The sequence below is a fragment of the Leopardus geoffroyi genome, chromosome D3, assembly GCF_018350155.1.
Source record: "Leopardus geoffroyi isolate Oge1 chromosome D3, O.geoffroyi_Oge1_pat1.0, whole genome shotgun sequence".
NCBI lineage: Eukaryota > Metazoa > Chordata > Mammalia > Carnivora > Felidae > Leopardus > Leopardus geoffroyi.
Window position 1 is genome coordinate 69,913,772 of NC_059339.1, and position 25,374 is coordinate 69,939,145.

At 46.2% G+C, this 25,374-nt stretch overlaps 1 protein-coding gene across 4 annotated transcripts in view; it reads left to right on the plus strand.

The window, feature by feature from the left end:
* The first annotated feature begins 3,596 nt into the window (after window positions 1-3,596).
* Window positions 3,597-25,374, plus strand: part of MAPK4 (mitogen-activated protein kinase 4) — a 153,659-nt gene continuing 131,881 nt past the window's right edge. For 2 of the 4 annotated variants that reach the window (XM_045456913.1, XM_045456915.1), the window contains exon 1: window positions 3,597-3,905. The gene's annotated coding sequence lies outside the window, so the exon portion shown is untranslated. Of the gene's footprint in view, window positions 3,906-4,141; window positions 4,347-25,374 lie in introns of those variants that run through there. The other 2 variants (XM_045456912.1, XM_045456914.1) reach the window with 1 other exon arrangement.

Genomic DNA, 25,374 nt, shown 5'->3' on the forward strand with positions numbered 1-25,374 from the left:
GCCAGCCAGGTTCCTTTACAGTCAAGGGAAAGCAACCCTGTAAAAGCTAAGTGGAAATCTATTATTATCAGTCACATCTGCCAATAATAGGCAGGGCTTTCCTCATCTTTGCCAGAACTAGAGAGTAGCCACCCTTATTTAATAAAACACTAATACTAACTGTAAACCAAGACTGATGTACCAAAACTTAGAAGAGTGCTTTATAGCTTCACATGTTTTTTAATATTTGCAAAGTGCCTCGTATCCCTGTCTGTAATTGACAGGGCATAAATCAGGTATAACTATAATAATCATAAATAGATTTTCTTCCGCAAGACAAAACCAAACCGGGAAACAGGTATGAACAATTCATAAATCTGCTGTGTTTTTTCCAATACCATCAAGCAATTCAACTCTCAGTGGACACTGACCGGTTTTCCTACAATTGAATTCAATTCCAACACTATCCAGAGATGAGGTGAGTTCCCGCACGTTAAGGGCTCAGTCCCACAGAACTCTATCCCCGTGCCCACTTCAGATTTCCATAACCCGCCCCCCCCAGGTTCAATTAATTTGCTAGAGCAGCTCACAGAACTCAGAGAAACATTTGTTTACGCTTATCAGTTTATTATAAACGATATTTGAAAGGTTCCAGATGGACAGTCAGAAGAAGAGGTACATAGGGCTAGGTCCGGAAGGTCCCGACTTACAGGAGCTTCATTCCCCGAGGAACTGGAGTTCACCGCCCCATCCAACCCCGGCCACCAGTTGGATGTCATCTGGCAGCCCTTCAAATCCTGACGTTCAAGAGTGTCTATCAAGTTTAATCTTTCCAGAGGTTTGTCGGTGGGGCTGAAAATTTCAACCCTCTAACCGCCTGGTTTTTCCGGTGACCAGCTCCATCCAGAGGCTAGATGCAGGGGCCCACCCTAAGTCATCTCATTAGAATAAACTCAAAAGGGTATGGTTATGAATGACAAAAGACACTCCAGTCACTCAAGAAATTCGAAGGGTTTGAGGAGCTCTGTGCTGGGAATCAGGGACAAAGAACACATATATTTCTTATTATACTACAATAAATAAGTCGCATGTGTAGTTTTATAGAGAAAGATGGTCATTTGTTACCTCATTTTTGATCCTAGACCTTCCGGAGAAGTGTTACTCTGTGGTCTTAGTACATTCCAGCTGCTGTAACAGAATACCAGAGACTGGGTGGCTTATAGACAACAAAACTTCCTTCTCACAGTTTTGGAAGCTGGGAAGTCCAAGATCAAGGTGCTGGCAGATTTGGTATCTGGTAAGGGCCTACTTCCTGGTTCATTGATGCCCATCTACTCACTGTGTCCTCACAGGACAGCAGGGGTAAGGGAGCTCTGTGGGGTCTCTTTTATCAAGGCAGAAATCCCATTCCTGAGGGCTCCACCCTCATGACCCTTCACCTTCCTAAGGCCTTACCTCCAAATACCATCACGTTGGGGATTAGGTTTCAACAAAGGCATTGGGGGTGGGGGGTGGGGAAGGGACACAGGTATTCCATCTATAGAAACAATATTTCAAAAAATTATATGTAAATACTCTTAAGAAAAGAGGCATTGCACTTTGCTGCTCAATGCAACAACTCCCCCGCCTCCTGTCCTCCAGGACCACAGCAGACATGCGCACCTCTGGCCTGGTCACTGAGATACAGCATGTGGTATCCAGTCATAGGCAGTGGGGAAATGCTGGTACATTTTTCCCCATGAAAAAAAAAAAGACCCCTCTTTTTTTTTTTTTTAAGTGTATTTATTTTATTTTGAGAGAGGGAGAGCAGGAGCAGGGGAAGGGCCCAAGCAGGCTCTGTGCTGTCAGTGCAGAGCCCAATACGGGGCCTGAACTCACCAACCGTGAGATCATGACCTGAGCCGAAAATCAAGAGTCAGAGGCTTAACCGACTGAGCCACCCAAGCGCCCCTGAAAAAAAAAAAGTCCTCAAACAACCTGGTGACCTTCCCAACCTCTGGGTTCTGTGTGGTTATTTCCTACTTACACATCTAGGCCAGCTGTTTGTTTCTTCTGCCAGGATAAAAATAAGGAATAACCTGTTTCCTAATAACAGCATCCATAGAAGAATACCATGTGATACTGATGTGATGCAGGGTGTCTAGATGAAATATCCCAGTTCTCATTCATTCCCCTGGCATTGTGCGGTAATGGACTCTGATATTAAAATGCATATTTCACACCCTCGTACCATAATTTGGAGGACGGCCATTCACTATGCATGAGCCATTCACTCACACTCATCACACGGAGAAAATTACATTTTCCCAGTTGCCAAATGGAAGAGATAAATTATCTCACGTGGACAAGCACATTGCTCCCAAGAGCAGTTTCACAGACCCAAGACACTGATCTAAAACACCCAGGAGGGAGACTAGGAGCTTTGCTGGTGTTGTCCTGGGTCAGTCTCTTTATTCACACCTACCAGACTCTCAGCCTAATGGGCTTAATGGGGTGGCACATTTGCTTTTCTGGCGTTTTTGGACAAAATGAGAATCCTTGGGGCCTCTTATTCCTCCTTCCTAGAAAAGATGTTATAAAAATGAATAAATTAACACAGTATTTCATATGTATGCATACCCACTGAATTGATAACACTTATTTGTAATGAAAATTAAAGAAGCAAATGTTAAAATGTTCTCTTTGAGAAAGATACATAGGAGGAAAGTCTTACCAGAGATGCACACACAGTTGCTTGTTAAATATTCTCTCCTTATCGTTACTCATTCCTTTAGGTTAATGAAGGTTCAGATAACTGCTGTCTTTAAGTTAGCATGTAACCTTAACCTATTACCTGCATACATACGATTAATAGCATTTCAATCTATGTGATCATTAGAGCTAACATTTATTACACCTCATGTGGCCATCACTGTTCTACCCACTTGATGTATTTTCTAATTTGATCCCACAATTTAAAATCTTTGTTTTTGCCCACGTTAATTTAGAACAGTTACATGAATCACACATTAATGCATTCAACAGTGACTGAACACCCATTACACACCTGGAATTGCACTAGGCCCTAGAGGTAGAAATGCGGTGTAAAGCAGAAATAAGGTAGGATACGGCTGACCTTATGAAGTACCAAAGTTAAGGCTCTTGCTCAGAATGCTTTGGGAGTTGGGAGTAGGGAGGGCTCATGGGCAGCTAAAGTCGCCAGTGACCTCATTATACAATATTTAGGTTATCATATTTTTCTCTGCCTAGAAAAGTGGCTCCCCCACATTTCCACTGGGGCGAATGCATTAAGTGACGCACCTAATCCGTATGGACCACTTTGGATTTGCTGGAAGGCACCACCTAAACAGCAGTTATTACCACTGTTGTGCACAAGTCTGGAGCCTTCTGCTTTCCTTTTCTCTGGCTTCCAAAGTCTGGTTCCCTTCTGTTACTTTTATCCCGGCCCTGCAAATGAGCACAGGTTCACAGCCCAGGCGCCCGACTCTGAATCTAAGGCAAGCTCTGGACCGCTGCACGTGCACCCTGCGCCCCCTCGACTCTGGGCCGGTTCCTTCTCCCGCCCATCCGGGTCTCCCTCTGCCCGGCGACGGCCAAGGACCGCACGGCTCCAAACCGGCCACCAGGTCCCCGTCCGCTCCTTCTACGCCCGCGCCCCGGCTCCCGGCCGCTGCAGCGGCGCGGGGCTGACCAGGCTTGGGAGGCCCGCTTTCGGCCGGGGCAGGGGAGGATCCAGCTTCCCCGGCCCCCCCCCCCGCTCCCTCCCTCCCGGGCAGACCTCGAGGGGTCCCCTTCCCCCCGGCAAAAGTGGGGACCGGCTTCCAAGGTGACGGAGGACTCCTGAGAACGTGCGCCCGGGCAGGAAGGCCAGGCTGCCTCGGGACGGAGACTCGACTCAGAAAACGCGCGGGCGCCAAGCCCCCCAGGTGAGGTTGCCTCTGCGGGGGCTTCGGGGGACAAGGTCCGTCCGCCCCGCGCGCGCTCCGCGGGGTGGCTGGGGAGGCAGGCAGGAGCGGGGCGCGCGGGGTGGGCGGCCGCCCCCGGACGCCCAGGCCGGGCTCCCCAGCTCCAGCCGCCGCAGCAGGTGGGGGCCCGGCAGCCCGGGGGCGGGGCCCGGTTCGGGGCGGAGCCGCGGCGGCGGCGGCGGCGGCGATCGCGGGGCGGTGCGGCCGGGGGCCGGAGCGGAGCCGGAGCCGGAGCCGGAGCCGCGAGCCGGAGCCGGAGCCGCGAGCCGGGCTGTCCGGGCGCCCGCGGGAGCTCGCGGCGCGCCGGGGTTGGGACCCGCCTGGCCGAGCGCGCCGGCGCCGCGACCGCAGACAAAGGCGTCTCTCGCGCCCGGGCCGCCGCGCTCTCGGGCTCTGCCTTGGGTAAGTGGCTCCCCCTCCGCTTTCTTTCTTCTCCCGCTGCCTGCCCCTCTCGGAGTTCTGCGGGTTCTGGAGAAGCCGGGCGAAGGGAAGAAATGCTACTTCCCCGCTCTCTCTGCACCCCCACCTCACCTTTATAAAAAAACCCAAACCCAACGGAAAACCAAGCAAATACCAAACTAGCGAGTTTCCGAGGGGGGGGGTGTCTCCCGCGGGACCGACGCGGCCGCGCTCAAGGACCCCTTTGCTCGGCCAACCGCGCGCGGGGGCTGTCCCTGGATCTGCGGTTCCGATGGGAAGGTTGCCACTGGGCGTCCCCGGGGGGTGTGTAGTGCAGGAGAATTTAGGGACCGGGTGCTGGGTGGGGGGACCCCACCCCTGCGGGCAGTTCCGCGCGTTTGGGGGCTCCGAGGGGCGGTTCGTATTGCGAGTTCGAATTGGGATCTTGGTTGTGGGGTCTGCCCCAGTCCCCTAGCATCTTCTCCTCTAGCCGCCTTCGCGCTTCGTTCAGGGGTTACTGTAGCACCCCCCACGCCCCACCCGACTGAGGCTTCCACTCTGCCCCTCGCGGCCCCAGGGCGGGGGCTCGGGGTGCCCAGGAGAGCTGGGAGGGAGGGAGGCAGCCCCGCCGCTTTCTCCGGCTCGGCAATCCCCAGCCCGAATCCGCTGGGGAGGGCGGGCAGCTGCCGGCAGCCGGTCGGGTTTGACCACGCAGCCCGGTCCTGGGCCAGCTCCCCCAGCCTCTTCCCCGGCTGCTCTCCACCGGAAAGCAATCGGAAGCCCGGCTGGCGTTTGCTTTTGTTCTGCCCGCAACTCTCCGGAATCCGAGAAGCCTGGGTGGGCGGGTGCCCCGGGAGGGGGCCGTTGCGGGAGCTTCAGGTGCAGCCCCGAAGTGACAAGTGGAGGCGGCAGCCGTTGCCCGCCCCTGGGTGGGGAATGGGTCCCGATCGCTAATCAATGCCCGAGAGCAGGCGGTGCGTCCGCGGCTCCGGAAAAAGCGCGCTGTGCGCGGCGGCCGCGCACTGTCACGCGCCTCTCCAGCACTCTCAAAAGCGCTACCTCGAGACGCGCATTTCCATTCATGGATCTCTGCCCGAGTTCTCTGAGGAGCGAGCGTCTACCACTATGAGATTTAATAGCCATTTACAGGGGGCCTACTATGTGCAAGGCAGCAGTCCTAGGATCGTCTTAATTTAAAGGTATTTATTGAGCATCTACTAGGTAGGAAGTAGATGTGTTACAAACATTTCAATTTAGCAGATATTTATTGAGTGCTTCCTGTTTTCAAGGTAGTTGTGCTGTGACCTTATTTTAATAGGTATCTCCTGAACACCTTGTGTGTACAAAGGTTTTGTGTGTGTGTGTGTGTGTGTGTGTGTGTGTGTGTGTTTTCTGAAGGATTGCCCAGCCTACTTTTAGGAGACATAGGGAAGCAAAGGAGAGAATGTGTCTTTGGACCCTTCAGCCTTCAGTTCCTTTAGTAGCCTACATTTTACCTTTTCTGGACTGCTTGTCATGTGGGGTAGGAAGAGCTTGTCTTCAATACTAGAGCTTGAGGGGTTGGAGGGGAGCAGGGCAGAATAATGCAAAGGCCTACTCTGGGACCCCTTTCCAATTCACTTTACTTACATGGCCAGGGGCTTGGGGTGGGGGAGAGGTTGTCAATTCCTTTGTGCAAAGCACCATGCTAGTTACTGCAATGAATTAAAGGTTAATAGGGCAAAGTCCTGATAGTCAAAGGGATAGACAATCAGTGGTGAGGACAGAAAGACAGACAAAAGGACAACCAACTAAATAAACCATGAAGGGGGTGGCGGAAGGCACAAAGATAGGTCCAGCCTGGACCTTCCAACTCCTAGTTCCAAATTGGTGACAACAGGTGGGGTGAGGATATCTTTAAAATCCCGTCATTTGGGTGGCTAGGGGCTAAGTGAAAGAATCAAATGGTCTGAGGGTCCTTCCTGCTAAGAGATATGATGACTCTATTACTCTGATCATCTTGGGATCCTGACACGCACTGGAATATCCAGATTGTCAAGAAAACTGTGGGGCATCAGTCTCTTGGCAAATATTTGAGCACTTATGTTTAATATAGGCTGCTATCAGGAAGATATAATCTAAGATGTAGTCTTTGTCACAAAGGACTTTTTTTTTTTTTTAGTGTTTATTTATTTTTGAGAGAGAGACACAGAGTGCGAATGGAGGAGGGGCAGAGAGAGAGGGAGAGAGAGAATCCAAAGCAGGCTCCAGGCTCCGAACTGTCAGCACAGAGCCCAACTCAGGGCTGGAACCCACCAACTGTGAGATCATGACCTGAGCTAAAGTTGGGCGTTTAACCGACTAGGCCACCCAGGCACCCCAGTCATGAAGGAATTAACAGAGTTCTTGAGATAAACACATAAAAAGACTGCTTGCACAGCAAACTTGAAAAGCCAGGAGCAAATTCCTCCTAGAATTTAATGTCAGAAAAAGTTCTGTGCTCATGGTGTTGTGGCTTTCCTCTTCTCGGATGGTGAGAGCTGCTCTATGTCTAGTGTGTTGGGCTCCAGCAATTCCTGGGCACTGCTTGATCCCAGCTTCTTGGTACAGTGCTCTTTTTCTTCCCAAATTATCTCCAGTTTCCCTCTTAAATTCTTTTTATCGTTATTATTTTAATGTCTATTTATTTTTGAGAAGAGAGAGACAGAGCATGAGCGGGGGAGGAGTGAGAAAGAGGGAGACACAGAATCCGAAGCAGGCTCCAGGCTCCAAGCTGTCAGCACAGAGCCGGCCACGGGGCTCGAACTCACGGACCGTGAGATCACGACCTGAGCCGAGGTCGGACGCTTAGCTGACTGAGCCACCCAGGCGCCCCTCTCTTAAATTCTTTTTAAACAACATTATCATATTTTTTGTTATGAACTCCAAAGCCCCCCTCAAATCCTTCCTGAAAGTAGGCCCATTATAAAAGATACATAGGAAATGTGATAAGCACTAGGTGAGTGGCTTCAGGCCTCCTTTACTTATGAGAAGAGCAGAGGAAAACCCCACAGGGGCCGAAATCAGGAATGTACAGAGAATGGAATAGGATTCACAGGGGCAGAAGAGACCTCAAACCAAGGCTTCCTCCCAAATTGAGAAAAATGGTGTAAGCAGAGGTGTGAAGGGAAACAAGCCAGTAGTTTGATCCTTCTTCATCTAGAATAGTTTCCATTCATTCAACAAAGAAATGCTGCCTGAGCATTTTACTCTGTGTCCAGGACTCTGCTGGGTGTGGGGGGTGATGGGCTCCACCCAGCACAGTTTGGGGTTCCCTGTGATCTCAGGGCCGGCGAGGACCTTTGTCTCCTGTTCACCGCTGGGATGGTGCTGGATCCCTGCCATTCTTTCGAGCATTCCTGGCGTTTTTTCACCTGAGCTGAACTTGATTGTAATCTTCTCCAAGGCTAAGAATGTGACTTCTTTTTCTCTCTCTGCATCCCTCCCTCCCTGCAGGCTCAGGCTTATCTGTAGAGGACATTTATCTCAGAACATTGTCTCGCCCACTTCACCATTTCCCTACCTCATCCGGGCCCATTATTGCTTCCTTTGCGCTTACCACTTTCAGCTGCTCAGAGCCTTTCCCTGTATGGAAACTCAGGGGAAAAACAATCTGTCATCAGTCACTTTCTCTTGAAGATGAATGTAGGTCACTGTCCTCCCTTCCGGGGGTCTTTGTGCTGTAAGCCTCATTGGAATGAAAGGCTTTGTCCGCCGGGAGAGGATTTCAGGCACAGGCAAGTGGGTGTTGGAGGTGATTGGGGAGGCAAAATCCCCTTCCTGGTACACCTCCTCGTGTAGCCACTCTTGGCAAGGGTCTCTGCAGTCCCGTGTGACCCATGAAAATCTGGAGCCTTCCATGCTTCATATCATGGTGTGGTGGCTAAAGTCAGATCGCCGCCCCGCCTCAACTGTCTGTCAACCTGGCCTTTGCCTGCTCTAGTGTTTAAAGGTTAATCGTTTTCCAAGCAGAATCCTTGCTTCTTTACCTGTCTATACATGCCCACTATTTTAAGGCAGAGATTCTCAGCCTGAGTGCTATTGATGTTGTGGGCTGAATAATTTTTTGGTCACGGGAAACTGCCCTGTGCATTGTAGAACGTTTATCGGTATCCCTGGCCTCTACCCAGCAGATACCAGTAGCGTGCCCTCCCCCACCCCAAATTGTGACAATCAAAAATGTCTCTGGTTGTTGCTGGATGTCCCCTGAGAAGCAAAATCACTCTTGATTGAGAACCACTGTTTGTTTTGTTTTGTTTTTAATGTTTATTTCTTTTTGAGAGAGACAGGGAGAGACAGAGACAGCGGGAGGAGAGGAGGGGCAGAGAGAGAGAGAGAGAGAGAGAGAGAGAGAGAGAGAGAGGGAAACACAGAATCCGAAGCATTCTTTGCTGAGCTGTCAGCACAGAGCCTGACACAGGGTTCGAACTCGTGAGTGGTGAGGTCGTGACCTGAGCCAAAGTTGGATGCTCAACCAACTCAGCCACCCAGGCACTGAGAACCACTGTTTTAAGGGGTATTAGTTAATACATACCATTCTGTATAACTTCCTACTTTTCTGGGAGAGGCCTGATTTAATGTAACTTGGTTCTTTTTGGTCAAGGTGACTTAGTAAATGTGAAGTTAACTTTGTAGAACTTTCCATATGAATAATTTCATAAGTCAGCGAAGCATCTCTTGTCATCCCACATAGTCAAATCTGCCCATTATGTTAAGTCAATCTTTTGAGGCAAAAAAAAAAAAAAAAGCAAAACTCTAATTCTTCTCCTAGCATGTGGCTGATTGATATGCCAGAAATATGGGTAGCAGAACCGCCACAGGGAGCTACCATTGCCTACAGGGTCGTCCCAGCCGCTGCTTGGGCAGTGGCTGGTGAGCAGCATTGGGGAGGGAGGTGGGGAGAGGATCTAGTTCTGATGGGACAGGATGCTTATGTAATTTGAGGGTCACCTTTAAGGAAAAGACAAGATGACCAGATGACAGCGTTGCTGGGGCATTGGAAGGGTCCTGTGCAAGAGGGGTTTCAGTTTCATTAGCTTTAAGTGAAGCTGTCTCTGGAAAGATTTGCGGAGCCACGGGACAGCTGTGGCCGCAGGGATAGGAAGGTAGAGACTTGCCTCTACCGATGATGGCAAGAGCTAAGGGAAGCTTGTCAAAGACTTGGCATGCCTAGAGAGCATGGATCAAGATGGAATTGCTAAATGCAGGGTGGCCTGTGCTTCTGTTACCGTTTGTCCTCAGAAGTAGACTTTCAGAGCTTCGGCGACTCTGGGTCAGCATTAGCATCAGCAGCATCTTTGTAGGATGGAACCTGGGGCAAGGTTGGTTCAAGTTTAGCAGGAAGCTGTGTGAGCTCCCTTCGTGGACAGAAGTAACTTCATGCACATTGTAAGTGAGGTTGGCCCAGTGCCCAAGTTTATTGATTCAGAAAGCGAATGAAACTCTTTTTCAGTATATTATAATGGTATGTGGAGAGTTTACCGTAAGATTTCATTGATTCAGCCTTCTTTTTTGGAATACCCAAGACTGGGATGAGACTTCTCCTTGCATTGCAACAGGCTAGGTAGGAAATACCTTTTGGGGGCGGGGGGAGGCAAGTAATCGAAGTACTTGAAAACTTAATAAAACAAACCAAAACAAAAATCCCTATATTTCAGGCTTTTCATTCATTCACAATCTTTTTCCTTAATTTAAATCGACCTACCTTCAGTGAGGACTAGAACGTGCTATGATTATTGCCACAGTATGTAAATGGGCCTGGTTGTATGTGACACTGAACTGTCAATATGTCAGTGTCTAGAGTTAACAAAAATAAAAAGGCTCGCTACGAGAAGATTTATTATAGGAGGGATTTTTTAAAAAATAGCTGGTTTTCCATTTGTGTTTACACGGATTTGATTTTTACAAAGTTTTTCAAGAGTCAAGACCTATTTGGAGATTTGGGGTCAAATCTACACACAATCACAGAGCTTAAAGCTGCAAGGGATTTGGGGGACCAGTGAGCAGTGAGCAGCTCTCCTTGTGTCATTGAATGCACGGAGAAACTGAGGCTGAGAGAAGTTAGGTGGCTTGCCAGGGTTGCACAAAGGTTACTGCTAAGCTTGGGTTCGGGGTGAAGAGTTTGCGCCGTCCCCTTTGACACTCATTGTGACTGAAAAATTGTTCCGACTTCCTGGTTGCCAGCGCGGGTTAGTGGAGGGAGGTCCTGGCAGGAAGAGTTTCCGGGTCATCTAATCCTGGTGGAACTAATCATTAATTCACACTGATTTCACCTATGCCAAAGGTATGTGTGCATATGAGTGGTACTGTAAAGAACCAGGAGAAGGCGCCAACAGTTGACTTAGTGAAAAATGAGATTATTTGACAAACCTTCTTATGTACAGCACAGTGACTACACTTAATAATACTGTATTGTGTATTGGAAAGTTGTTTTGTTAAGGGAGTAGAATGTAAAAGTTCTCACCACAAGAAAAAAATATTTGTAACTGTGTGTGGTGATGGATGTTAATTCGACTTATTGTGGTGGTCATTTCACAGTATATACAAATATTGAATCATTACATTGTACACCTGAAACGAATATAATGTTATATGCCAATTATATCTCAATAAAATTTTTTAAATTAAAAAAAACCTTCCTTTAATGCTCTTTGATAATGGCCTTATAGTAAATAATTAGAAAAAAAAAAACATTTATTTCCCTATTTAGAAAAGTACTATATATGCATTATGAGAAGTAGCAAGAAAAATTTTAAAATCCTACCATGATCCTTTGACCCGATCATATTTTTGCTATGCTTTAGTGTTTTTTCCCTCAGCTCAAGTTTTAAACACAATTGAGATCATACTGTACATATGATTGTAATGCATATCTTTTTAGTTAATATTATAACAATTTCCATGTTTTTACAAACTCTTTGTAAACATAACTTTAAAGAAATTTTTTTCACTTTATTTTAGAGAGAGAGAGAAGGGGAGAGGGGCAGAAGGGGAGAGAGAGAAAGAGAGAGAGAGGGAATCTTAATTAGGCTCCACATTACGCATGGAGCCCATCATGGGGCTTGATTCCATGACCCTGGGATCATGACTGGAGCCAAAACCAAGAGTCGGATGCTCAATGGACTGAGCCATCCAGACACCCCAGTAAACATAACTTTTAAAGGCTACACAATTCAATATTAGTGAATATCATTGGCTCCCAGTTTCTCACTGCTGTATCATTGCAGTGAGCAACTTTGTGTCCATACTTTTTCTACAATTTGGATTGTTTTCTTGGTATACATTTCCAGGTAGTGAAACTACTCAACCAACAGTGGAATGTATCATGCTAACCAATTGCGTTCCAAATATGGAAATGATTTTACCACATCGTTGGTAGCATAGGGTATTTGATTTTTTAAGAATTATCAATTTGATAAGTGGAAAATATGTCACTATTGCTTTCATTTGCATTTTGGTTACCACTATAGCTAAACATTTCTCTGTAATATTACCTGTTTGTATCTTTTGTTAATTATCTGTTTTTCTGTTTGGGGTTAGTGGTTTAAGAAATTGATCTGCATATATAAAACCCATTTTTTAAAAGGAAAGAAACTTTTGAGCTTCTGGATATCCTATGAAGAGTTCTGTCCAACCCTAATGTTCCACAGTTCCAACGTTTCCAGTTTTGTGTTTTAGGCTAAACTCTTTTTGTTCATAGTGGTGAAGCTGCCTGTTGAGTTCCTGAAGTAAGGTTGGGTGGACAGGGAGCTCGATCCCCTTGGTATCAGCCAACATACACGGAGCACAGAGTCAGTGCTTCACAGTTGTTAACCCTCGGTTCTTACAACAGCTTGTGAAGTGGGAACTATTTTACTATATCCATTCACACATGAGGAGAGTGATGCACAGAAAGGTAAAATAACTGTAGTTGCATATTCTTTTTAAAAAGTTCTGATCAGGGACGCACTGGGTGGCTCAGTCAGTTAAGCGACTGACTTCGGCTCAGGTCATGATCTCGTGGTGAGTTCCAGCCTCGCTTTGGGGTCTGTGCTGATGGCTCAGAGCCTGGAGCCTGTTTCGGATTCTGTGTCTCCCTCTCGGTCTCTGCCCTTCTCCGACTTGTCCTCTGTCTCTCTTACTCTCAAAAATAAATAAAACATAAAAAAAATTAAAAATGATTATAAAATAAAAAGTTCTGATCCCCAAAAGTTCTGAGAACCAATGTGTTCTCCCCACACATTCAAGCAATTCTTGGACACTAGCTGGCTGTCCTATGGTTCAACTCAATTCTGACTTATCTACCCGGAGATAGCATCAGCTTCCACAGGATATGGGCTCAGTCTCACAAGACTGCCTTCCACCTCAGAAGCCAATTGCAAGCCCAGCTTGTCACCTCTGTTTCTGAGTGACTGGCTGTAAATCAGAAGTTCCCCCTACCCGCTCCTTGGCTTCAGTTAATTTGCTGGAATGGCTCAGAACTCAGGAAACCTGTTGACTCACTGGATTACTGGTTTATTATGAAGGATATTAAAGAGTATGAATCAACAGCCAGATGAAGAGATACATAGGGTGAGGTCCCAAACAAAGGAGTTTCTCATTGAGTTTGGGGCCAGGCACAGTGATTAATATGGAAGCGTTCAGATTCCCCAAATGGAAGCTCTCTGAACTCCTTCCGTTTGGAATTTTACAGAGGTTGCATTACATAGTCATGATAGGTTAAATCATTGGCTATTGGTGATTGATTCAACCTCCAGCCCCTCTCCCCTACTTGGAAGTCAGGGAGTAGGCCTGAAAGTTCCATCCCTGCATTCATGGTTAGTTCTCTTGGCAACCAGCCCCTATTCTTAGGTACTTTCCAAGAGTCACCTGTTTAACACATACCCAGGTGTGGCAAAGAGTGGGGCTTTTTATGAGTACCAAGAGACCTATTTCACCTTTTTGGGTCGCAGTGATTTCAGGAACTGAGGACAGAGGCTAAATATTATGAAAAAAGATGTTCCCATTGCTCTTCTAGCTCAGGAAATTTCCAAGGTTTGAGGGGCTGTGAACCAGGAACTGTGGCTGTAGATGAAGACCAACTATGTGTGAGAAATAGGCTTTGGTCATCTGAATCGCCAAATACGTATTTCCTATAGATCACAATATTGCACCTTTTAACCGCTGTTATTCTACCTCTGGATCTTCATTAAGGTGACCTGCCTCAGTGGTGTAGTTGGTCTTTGAGGGAGCTGAGCTTAGGGTTATTAGCAACTTCCTCTGAACTCCCTTGCCTATTTCTGGGAGAACTTTGTATTGCAGGGTCATTTTACTGTCTTAAATGTCCTTACTATATTTTTAATGTCTCTTACCCTCTTTCCTGTACTTTCCACCTTTTTTATATCTCTTAGCTACATTCTGATAGTTCTTCTGACCTATCTTCTAAATCACACCGTGTCTCTTCAGCTATATCTAATCTGCAGATAAATCCATCTCTCACATTGTTAATTTGAGTTACTGAATATCAATTCTAGAATTTCTAGTTCTTTTTCTAGATGTTTAATGGTACTTTTATATAGTTCCTGTTTCCTTGTTTTGAACCCTTTAAGCCCAATTTGAATCTCCATGAGCATAGTAAGTACAGTTGTTTTCCATTTTGTGTGTCATAATTGTTCCATCTGGAAGACTTATGCAGCTGTTTTTTCCGTCTGTGATTTGTTCTGATTATCATGCTGGTTCATATTATGTTATATCTCCTTATGTGCCTGATTATCTTTGAATGTGTGCTAGATATTGTTTTGAAGAAATATTTGCATGAATATCAGCTCATCAATTTTAAGATGTATTTTTCGTCACCCTTTAATCTCTGAAATTCAGATGTGATTTATAGTTGACGGAGTCCTACATTTATAGGTGGTACCTAAAATAGTAGGTACCTAACATTTTTTTCTTTTTCTTTTTCACCAGTACCTGAAATAGTAGTGCAGTCATGTAATTAGTGATATTTAAGATTGATGAAATGCAGTAATTTGAGGCTTTGAGTGGTGCTGATAAAAATGACAGTTCTAGAGAGGATTTTAAATAGCTTCTTCAGGCTTTTTGGGGTACCAGCAATTCTGGATCAATCTGGGGACTTGAGATTTTCTAGCCCACCCACATCACATGAAATCAGACCAGTTTGTTTTTGTTTTCTCTTATTCCTAGGGTCCCAACCATAAGTATAAAGTGGTTACCAGGTCTTCACCCTAGGGATGCCCTGGCCCCCTGACCCTATAAGGCTGCCAGAAGAGCTGCTCCGTTTCCTCCCTTCCTCTGACTGGATTAACAGTCCCTCTGATGGGGTAAAAGTGGCCCCTCATCCCCAGGCCCCCATCTTGACCTCTTTCTCCCAGATCTTACTTTCGAAGACCCTCCCCATCCTGTTAGCTCTTCTGTGCTTTTAGGAGACATTTTTTTTTTTTTTTAATTTTTTTTTTTTCAACGTTTATTTATTTTCGGGACAGAGAGAGACAGAGCATGAACAGGGGAGGGTCAGAGAGAGAGGGAGACACAGAATCGGAAACAGGCTCCAGGCTCTGAGCCATCAGCCCAGAGCCCGACGCGGGGCTCGAACTCACGGACTGCGAGATCGTGACCCGGCTGAAGTCGGCCGCTTAACCGACTGCGCCACCCAGGCGCCCCTAGGAGACATTTTTTAAAAACTGTTTTGTCCATATTTCTCTGTTGTGTTCATTGGGAAATTTAGTTCAAATTACCCAGTTCACCACTGCCGGAAAGGAGGCAGAAGTGAGTCTGAACTACCTTAGAGACTGACAGGAGAGGAGCACAAAACAGCTGCTGCCCTTTGCCTGCCCATGACCAGAGAACTTTCTCCACCACTCCCAGTATGTCCTGGTCACAGCTGGAAAGCCAAGGTTGGGATGAATACATTCCTGCAAAGGCCCAAGCTAAATGTAGATGTATTTCCCTACATAGATGAGACTAATCCTTCAGGCTTTTCCTAATAAGGCAGGTGACCTGGCAGCGAAAGCTGTTGCAGGAATGGCATCTGGAGCCCCATCAGTCATCAGTCTCCATCTGGCTTCTTCTTTCTCGTCCACACCGGCCCCCAGAAAGATGTGAATTTAGGACCAAAGGACATAGTAAGGGAAGAAGATGCTTTCTATTCCAGCAACTGTTAAGACAAGTAGACTGTGTTTTAGCTAAGTGAGATTTCTTCCATTCGACATGGTGCCCAACAATTCTATATGGGAAGCAGAATTTTCACCCATGGCCAGGGCTAGTCCTTGTGGGGAGTAAACTATTCGTGTCCAGGCTCAGGAGTCGGGGTGGCCCTTCTGGGGACTCGTGTGGAATCTAACGCTTCAAAAGAAGCTTATGTAATCCTTTCTGGCTTTTAGAAGTCACATGCTTTTCCATGTGTTCTCAGGCTCACTAGCCAAATGTATTTCCCCCCTACCTTCCTCCAACTCTCAGAGATGTTGTTCCCAACTTTCCTAAAGCCAGAGCATTTTACGGTGAAAAAAACACAATGTGCTAAGTTTGAAAAGGTTGGGCAGAGAGGCATGGAATGGTGGGAATCCCTCTCCACCACCTTACTCCACTTACCTTCCCAGAGCATCCATTGCCTTGTTTTAAAGGAGGCTGTTATGGGGCGCCTGGGTGGCGCAGTCGGTTGGGCGTCCGACTTCAGCCAGGTCACAATCTCGCGGTCCGTGAGTTCGAGCCCCGTATCAGGCTCTGGGCTGATGGCTCAGAGCCTGGAGCCTGTTTCCGATTCTGTGTCTCCCTCTCTCTCTGCCCCTCCCCCATTCATGCTCTGTCTCTCTCTGTCCCAAAAATAAATAAACGTTGAAAAAAAAAATTTAAAGGAGGCTGTTATTTTTATTTGGGGGGACCTTTCTCCCTGGGGAACCTCAGAGCTGTCCTCTCAGAAAATTGTCATCAGCCCAGGAAACCACAAGTCAACTGTCACTCTTCAGGTGTGTAGCTTTGGGTGAAGCAAAGATCCCTACTGTGCCAGTAGGGATCTGCCCCTCTGGAAAGGGCTTGTTTTGCGGGAGGGTATCCCCACCAACTTTTGGGAGACCGCATTTTTGGCATTCCACGATGATTTATCCAGCTTATTTTTATTTTAATCTGGTAATAGTTCACCCATAGGAAAGATTATATATAACTCAGTCCACTCTTAGCCAGAAATAGAAATCCTCCAGTTAGGCTGTAATAACCGTCCCTTAGAACAAATCTGTGGTTCCATTCCCAGGTAGTTCTAGATTGTGACTGATCCCTTTGGAAAAAACGATAAATGACTTAATTAATCTTGAAGAAGCAACTTTTCTATTCTCCCAGAAAATGTACCCTCCCATGATTATTTTTAGAGGCAGAATTACTATAAAGCCCCACCGGCCATAAGAATTTATGAACCATGATGTCTGAAAACTCTTCAGCCTGAAAGAAGTGAATTAATTCCTCCAGCATGATTCACGTTAGGTGCAAGTCCAAATTTCTTTTATTTATCAGTAACGTAGGCTCTTAAAGTTTTTTTTTTCTAAAGATTTGTAGGTATTTTGAGATCCATCAAGGCCTCAAAATTTCTATTGTCAGATTTCCCATTTATTTGAATTTAATTTTTTTCCAGCCGTTTTGAGACCATTTTGTCTGCTAATAAGAGATAATATGCTATGATTTCAGTAACATATGTGAGAACCACAGGGAGTTCAGACAAAGTTAGCCAAGCAAATCTCTGTACTTGTCATAGAGACCAGCGCATTGCCTTTTCTGTGTGGTGGCAATGGCACTTTTTACCAAATATTCAGACATTTTTAGACGACTCAGAGCAGCAAAGCATTATAGCACTTTCAGCAGGAAAAAAAAAAAAAAAGAGAAATTCAGAAATAGAAAATGATTTTATTTGTAAGAGGAGAATCAGGAAGATGATTGTACTAAACCACTTTGGAAGAGGAGGTGAGAAATACAGAACAATAGAGTAACTACACTCAACTGCTTTGAGCTTTCCAGATTGGAAGAGAGCAAAGGAGAAATGTCTTGACCATTATTACAGAGTTTTAATACCCATTGTGTAGGACTCGAAGGGGGCTTGAACAGTCCCACCCATCTGCTATGTAATAAAGCCAGTGAAATGTGTGCCATCGAAATGACAAGAACCTTAGGACGTAGGAGTAAGGAGAGAGACCATTTTTTAACAGTGTGAGCAAGAGTATGTCTGGTAAATAGTCCTGGGCATGTCATGGCCTAAATAACTGTTCATTTTTTCTCTACGTTACCATATTCTTGAGCTGAGTGGAGATTAAAGACAAATAAAAAAAACTTGGGTCCTTGTTAATTTTGTTGGATGAAGGATGACAGGGAGTTATGTGTCCAATGTGAAAATGCTTTTAATTTATTAAATTGCTTTCGCTAATAGCTTAAAGTCTTGTTTTTAAATTTTTGCGTATACATTCATTCTTTAAAAGTTATTCAGTGAATTTGTTAATGCTGAAAACCCCTCTTTTTTTTTATGAGCATTCTTTGAAAGTGAACCTGAAATGAATTTGTGGAACAAGAGGAGATAAAAAAAAATCATTGACTTCTCTATTCCATTTTTCAGAAGCAGATCTGCAGAACCAAAGGTGTATTTATCAGTCTTCTCGGGGCTGACTTTTCTCTTATTTAACCAAAAACAATATGGTATTTTGCTCTACACTCCTGAATTCAAGAATTGGCTTCCATAGCATATTAAATAACCTTGTTCTGTTCCCCTTTTTATTGGTAAGAAATAATAATAGCATTATTATTTAATTATCACCACTAAAAGCAATGTCAGATTTCAGTAATCTAAAACTGTATGGCCTTAAACTGAGATTATTTGAAATAAGATCTTTCCTCTCCAGTAATAGATACCTAGAAAAGAAGGTGTCTAGCTGTAGATAGAGGGGGTAGATACAAGACCGTGTACATGTATAATTATGATCATGAGCCAGTCTCCAGCTTTTTTCTGGAAGGATACATAAGCTGTTGTTAGTCGTGGTAAAGTAAGAAGCACCTGGGGATCGAGAGGGGTGAGGGAAGGCATTTTTTATTTTTATCTTACACCTTTTTATACTATTTAATTAAAACAATAAACACATTTTTATTTAGTAAGTAAATAAGGGGAAAATTAAGAAGGTGAGAGAAAGAAAAGAAGCCACTGTGTAGGATAGCCCATCAGTTCTGGATTTTATCTCTAGATGCCTTTCTCAGCAGAAATTCTGGTGTTTAGAAATCATCAGCTCAAAATCGATAGGGACACATGCTCAGTAGGTCCTCCCCAGCTTTGTGTACCTTCCACTAGACAGCATTTTATCCAGCCCTCTCTCTAATGCTGGTGTTTTCTTTGTGCCTCCCAGTGGCCTGTCCAGTATGTTGGGTCCGTGTTATAGGATTCCCACTTGGCAGATGGGAAGCCTTGAGCTTGGGAAAGATGGGTGGCTTGTCTTATGCAACAGAATCACTACCTGGGAAGTCCAGAATTAGAAGCTGTGTTCAGTGTTCTTTTAACCCTAACTTTACTAGAAACTTTTTTTTTTTTAAGCTTATTTCTTTTGAGAGAGAGAGGAGGGGCAAGGGATAGGGAGAAAGAGAGAATCCCAAGCAGGATCCACGTTGTCAGCACAGAGCCCAACGCGGGGCTCGAACTCATGAACCGTGAGATCATGACCTGAGCCGAAATCAAGAGTTGGATGCTTAACCCACCAACCCATCCTAGAAACTTTAATAGAAAGAACTTTACTATTGCTTCTGGACAGGCTTTTCTAAATGCTCCAAGCTGTCTCCTCTCTGTTTTCATACCATAACATCTGTTTCATTTTCTTTAATCATGGTTAGATGTGTAATTGTTTTCCTCATTAATTTTATCAGCATAGGCCATCTCTCTTCTTTCCTTACCACATCTGGGACAGTATAGTGTGTATATTAGTTACTTAATCTTTGTTTTAGGGAATTGGTTACCCAAGGTACTTTCTCCCAAATAATTATCCATTTTTAGGAAAACAAAGTAATACTCTTAGTCATTTCCACTAGGCTAATGTCGTTGTCCACAAGCAAATTAGAACCACATGATGTTTGAACTGGAAGAAAACCATCTTTGCAAGAACTTATTCTCTTGCTTTATAATTGAGGAACCTGAAGATCAAATAACTTGTTCTGGATCACACAGGGAATTAGAGATGACATGGGACACAGAGCCCATGTCTTTTAACTTCCAACCCAGCCTTCCTCCTGATGCAACAGTGATTACAGAGAATGATTCCCTTGGTCATCAGGCATGCAGATAAATGGTCAATGCTGGCAAAAAAAAAATAGGTCACACTAAATTAAAACTGTGCAGAGGTAATCTGAAAAGGAGGAGGTGTTGGGCTTATTTTTCTAAGTTTTAATGATTTTGCAGGTGTGCCTTTTTTTTAAAGCATGCTTGTTATATAAACATCAGCATTTCCACCAAAGGATTCACAGTAGATGGTAAGTATCCCAACCACATTTGTTTGCGTTTGAGTAAAAATCACCCTCACACATTGGGCAGATCGAGGCACACAGCATCAAAGTTGTGAAATGAGGAATAATAGTATTTTCTATCTTACCTATTGGTTTCTTAAAATGTGAGCCATGTCTGGCTCAGACCTGACCTGAGAAGTTACCTTCTTCTTCAGCAGAGGGCAAAGAGCCCTCTAATTCCTAAATTTAACCTTGGGCATTTAACCCTCAAAAGCCATTTCCAGTTTTCAAACATGCTGAGAAGGGAGCTGGAAAGATTTTTTTTTTTTTTGGTCCGAAGGCACCCAAAGGAAAACCAGAGACATTCCAGAGAGAGAAAGAGACGGTACCCAAAGTGTGAGAACTATGGGAGCCCTGAGGGCAGGATTCACTAGCGAGAATGCCGTTTTTATGAATTATGTACCTTTTGTGCCATTCCCTGTCAGATTCATACAGCCAGTTCACACTAGCTCCAATAGGCAGGGCTGTAAACGATGTTGTGATAATGGATGTCTCTAAAAATTCCATTCGTGTGTGTGTTACACGCACATGCCCAGGCTCCAGCCCTCAAGACTGATGTATGTGGTTTGGGGGTGGGATCCAGACATCAGTATTTAAAACCATGGTTCCCCAGGGGTGCCTGGGTGTCTTAGTTGGTTAAGCGTCCGACTCTTGATTTTGGCTCAGGTCATGATCTCATCGTCCATGAGGTGGAGCCCTGCGTTGGGCCCTGCATTGACCGTGAGGAGCCTGCTTGGGATCCTCTCTCTCTCCCTCTCTCTCTCTCTGCTCCTCGCCACTCTCTCGCAAAAAAAAAAAAAAAAGAATAATAACAACAACAACAACAACAAAAACCCCACTGTTTCCTGAATTGGCTGCACGTTGGAATCCCTTGGGGAATTGTTAAAATGCTGTTGCCTGGGTCCAACTCCAGAGATTCTGGTTGAATTGGTCTGGGCTTGGGACTAGACATCAGAATGTTTTCAATGCTCCTCGTCTGTTTCTGATATGCGGCTAAGGTTGTAATTCACGGGTGAGTGAGACCTGGCTTATTACTCTGGGCATAGCAGGTGTTCAATAAAAATAAAGTATGAAGGGAAAGCTAGCTCCAAGGGCTTATAAGAAAAGTCAGTGCTAAAAAGTTGTCCATTTCTGGTTCTTTGGACATTCCCGTCGGCCCGAATGTGTACGCAGTGATCTGACGTGGAGTGGGCGACAAAACCTAACACATTCATCTCACCACCGTAGCCTTTGTTGTGGCCATCAGTGGCACGTTCAGCTGCAACCGACAGCCAGCGTCTTCCTAATTGCTCTGTTCCATTTTATCTACTTGTCACAAGAGTGGCGGCTCTGCCTGTCATGTGGATGTGTGTCTAACACTGTCCTTTGGAGAAAAATAGCCAGAAAGCAGCTTCTGTAAGAGCAAGGTGCTCCAGCCATGGATTTCGCCTGAGGTGAACTCTGTCCCGTGCAGCCAGCCGCTGCGAGAGCCCGCCCACTGCTCAGGGTTAGTGAGAGCTCCCTGAAGCACCGCTCGTGAGTTGCCTGGTTTCCTTTGTTCCCTAGGTGATTCTTGTTTAGTCCAAGGGGTACAGGGAGGGGAAGTATTTCCGCATCTGGCTCCAGTGAACGCAGCTGCTTTCAGCTGTGGAGAGGCTCCACCATCCTGGAGAAGGGGAACTTGCCAGGCAGAGCTTACTGAGCAGAATCTGAACTGCTCCCAGTGGCCTTTGAAGGCTCCCGGGCACCGGTTTTCAAACTTGAGTGTGCACTAGAATCCCTTGGAGAAGAGTTAAGCTACAGATTGCTGGGGCAACGCCCAGATTTCCTGATTGGGTAGGACTGGGCTGGGCCCCAAGAACTTGCATGCCTAACATCCTCTGGGGTGGTGCTGATTGCTGCTGCCCTTCGAGAACCACTGCTCTAGAAGGAAGGACACAGATGGCACCAGCGTTGTTTAGAGAAAGGACATTATTTGATTGCTGCAAGTCTACCTAAGGGTCGTAAGATGGGGAATTAAAATGACCTCCCAGCCCGGGGCTTCCATGGTAGCTCATGGACAGGAGGCGTTGTGGCTCAGAGGTGGTTTCCGGGAGCAGGAATCTTGGAGGGTGGAATCTTGGAGGAGGAATAGGGTTTTGCCAGGTCAGGAACATGGAGCAGAGTTCCAGGAACGTCATGGGCAAAGGTGAGGGAGAACATGAGCGAGGCTGGCATGGGGAGCACACGTGGTTTAGGGTGTTTGGCAGGGAGAGAGCTTAGTCTGGATAAGCAGGCAGAGGCCAGATCCTGGGGCCGGTCCTCCGAGTAACATGATCAGATTTGCCTGCAAGCTGGAAAAACGGCCTGGCAGGACGGTGCGCCTGCAGCAGACACAGGAGCCCACCCGGGGAAGGGACCAGGCCACAGGGACGTTGCATCACCCTCTGCCTCTGCTCAGTATTTCAGACTTTTCAGAGCCGTTTCCAGTAAGTGCTTTAACTGGCTTTTTGAACATTTACTGTGTACTTTTATAGGGAACCAGGCAATCTTTCTTTGTTCCCCCTACACAGATTGTTTCTCAAGGAAAAGTGAGTTAAAATAAATGTCAAGGGCAGCCTTGAGGGGTCTGTGTGGAAATGAGTGGGGCAGGCCCACCGACTTAGCTTGGATGAGATCCTCTGCGGGTTGTGTATCTTTTGGGGAGCTCTGGGTTTTTCTTTATTGGTTCTACCTAGGAGGCACGCCTCCCTCTCCTGCTCCTGCCTTGAGAACAGATTACAGACCCTAGTCAGAGGCCAGCCGCCCACCTCCCAGCCCTTCAGCTTGGGGGCTTACCTAGGGCAGTCTTCTAAACTGATAGTATGGGGCACCTGGGTGGCTCAGTCGGTTAAACGTCTGACTTCAGCTCAGGTCATGATCTCACAGCTTGTGAGTTTGAGCCCTGTGTCGGGCTCTGTGCTGACAGCTGGGAGCCTGGAGCCTGCTTCGGATTCCATGTCTCCCTCTCTCTCTGCCCCCCGCCTCAAAAATAAATAAACATTAAAAAAACATAAATTGATAGTGGCCTCTGGATGGCTCCTCTCCTGGGCATTAAGGAGAGACAGGAGTTTCTGAAACAGAGCGGGCCCCTCCTTGCCCGCTGCAGTGGTGAAGGAGTTGTGCCTGCAAAATGAACTTGTGTTCACCGAAGAGGGCCACGTTCAGTAGGAACAAGGACAAAAGGCGTTGGCGGGAGCAAGTTCTCGTCTGCCCTGGCCCGTGTGAGAGAAGAGTCAACACTGATGGATTTCGCTTGTGGTACTTCTCGCTTCATGTGGTAATGAAAGTTTGATTTGTGGTTTCGTCTCGTAGGGCTCTTCATCACGTCGTAATTGACCCATCTCCAACAAGTGGCTCTCGAGGAGATCGATTCCGCCAGGTCTCATCATGACCCAGAGAGACTAACAGATTTTTGTAGGCTCTGTCTCCCTCGCTGTACCCTTTCCTCTCAGGCTGTGGGGCCTCCCCATTGGCGGAGTTAGAGGCTCCCCTGGAAGCCGTGAGTGGGCTGCGGTTGGGGGAGACAGGGATCTAGACTGACGACCAGCATCTATGAGCAGTCTGTGCTCTGAGGTAATGGCATCAAGATTGATAGGTCACCCGTTTCAAGGTGGCTTTTGCTGCTTTAGACCAACATGGTATATATGACAACAGCTTGCAGCGTGGGGAGCTGGCAGCCCGCCTCGGAATGAAAGGGTGGGTGAGAACAGAAAGTAGTGGGCATGACCCACTGTCCATGTTTGTCCTGGTTGCTGGTCAGAGGAAGAGACATGCCGTCCAAAGAGACACGACCTGGATGCCTCACTGAGTGCTGTCCCAGACATTTTGCTAATGACATGCCCAACTGGACTCTTTTGACAGGGCTGCTAAAAATGTTTGGCTAGCTGTCCCAGGGGACTTTCCTTGAACTCTGGCTGACTAATGCAAAGCTGCTCTTATCCAGATCCCATCTGCTGTTTGTCCCCGAGTGAAGTTTGCTGTACTCTGGGCGCCATCTTGGAAGTCTTGTTCTTAGGTCATGTGGGGGAGGGGGGGAGGGGGTGCTGTGGCTTCTCTTTCTCTTTTTCATGACGTTTACTGTGAACATTTTAATCTGAGAAATTAAAGCTATGAAATTGCTGGTAGGAAAATCGCGTCATATTTTTAACGCTCATGTAACACCCTCTACCTCATTCGGCTACTCCAAGAAACCTGTTGAGAAAATAGGAGAGGTGTTACCATCGTCGTGTCATAGACGGGAAACGGGTAGCAGGGAATGAATGCGTTGCCCAAAGTTTGGAGTAATTCACGAGGTCAAGAGTGAGAGCTGGAGCTCAGGCTTCTCAAGTCTCTACCACCAGAGCCTTCCAGCATCCCACCAGTTGTAGCCCCTGCATGGAGGCGTGGTGGATACTTCCAAAGAGTGTTGAGCAAGCCAAGTGGGAAGTAGGAGCACGTAAAAGACTATTTAGCTTCTCAAGACCGCTGCTGAATAAAAGATTTTAGCTCTTCGCTGCACAGAAGGGTTTGGAATTCCCTGTCTAGATAACTGATGATGTCATTGACGTCAGTATTTCTGAATGCTCTTTCTGAGACATTCTTTTTCATTTATTTACTGCTGCCTAACAAACCACCTCAAAACTTGGTGTCTTAATACAACAATGACTTACTGTTTCTCACAGTTGTATAATTTGAGCAGTGCTTGGCTGGCTGATTCTTCTGCTCCATGAAGCATCAAATGGGACTACTCATTTGGCTGTTCTCAGCTGCTGATTGTGTTGGGCTGGACCAGAAGATCCAAGAAGGCTTCACTCACATTCCTCACACCTCCATGCTCCTCGGTGTGATCTCTTTCTGTGTCTGGCTTGGGCTTCCTCACAGCATGGTGGTTTCAGGGTAGCCAGACTTCTACATAGAAGGAGTAAGCAGAAGTTGCCGGTTCTCTTATGACCCAAGAGTCTTGGAATAAACATCACTTCTAGCGCCTTCTGTTGGTGAAAGTAAGTCACAAGGGCAGCCCAGACTCGGAGGAAAAATAGACTGTACCTCTTAATGTGTGGGCAGCATGCACATACAATGTTGGGAGAAGTTGTTAGTGGCTAGATTAGGGGTCTGTCAACCACAGTAACATTCATGTGTCCACTTGCTAAGAAAAACATATATACCATTCCTGGATATCTAGGGACATCTGAAGAAGACTGTCTGTTAAATACACCAAGCGTGCATGACGTGTTCAGGAATAGCAGGGTCAGCCCAACATGAAAATATGGTTGAGGAGCAGCCCTTGAACATGGGTCCTCTGGCTGGTTGCCAGTCCAGGCCCCTTGCCCTGGCCTCTTCAGTGGGACTGCCCATAGTTTCAGGAATCATGGCCTTGGTCCTAACGATTACTTGATGCATCTAACTCAAACTCGATTCAGACAGACAGACATGGATGGAGGGAAAAAATTGGAGAAATGAATGAAAAGGTATCCCAGTAAGTGGTAGAAAAATATGAGCTCTAACTGTCATGATAATGGTACATCCAGAGCCTTTTGGATTGCTGTTC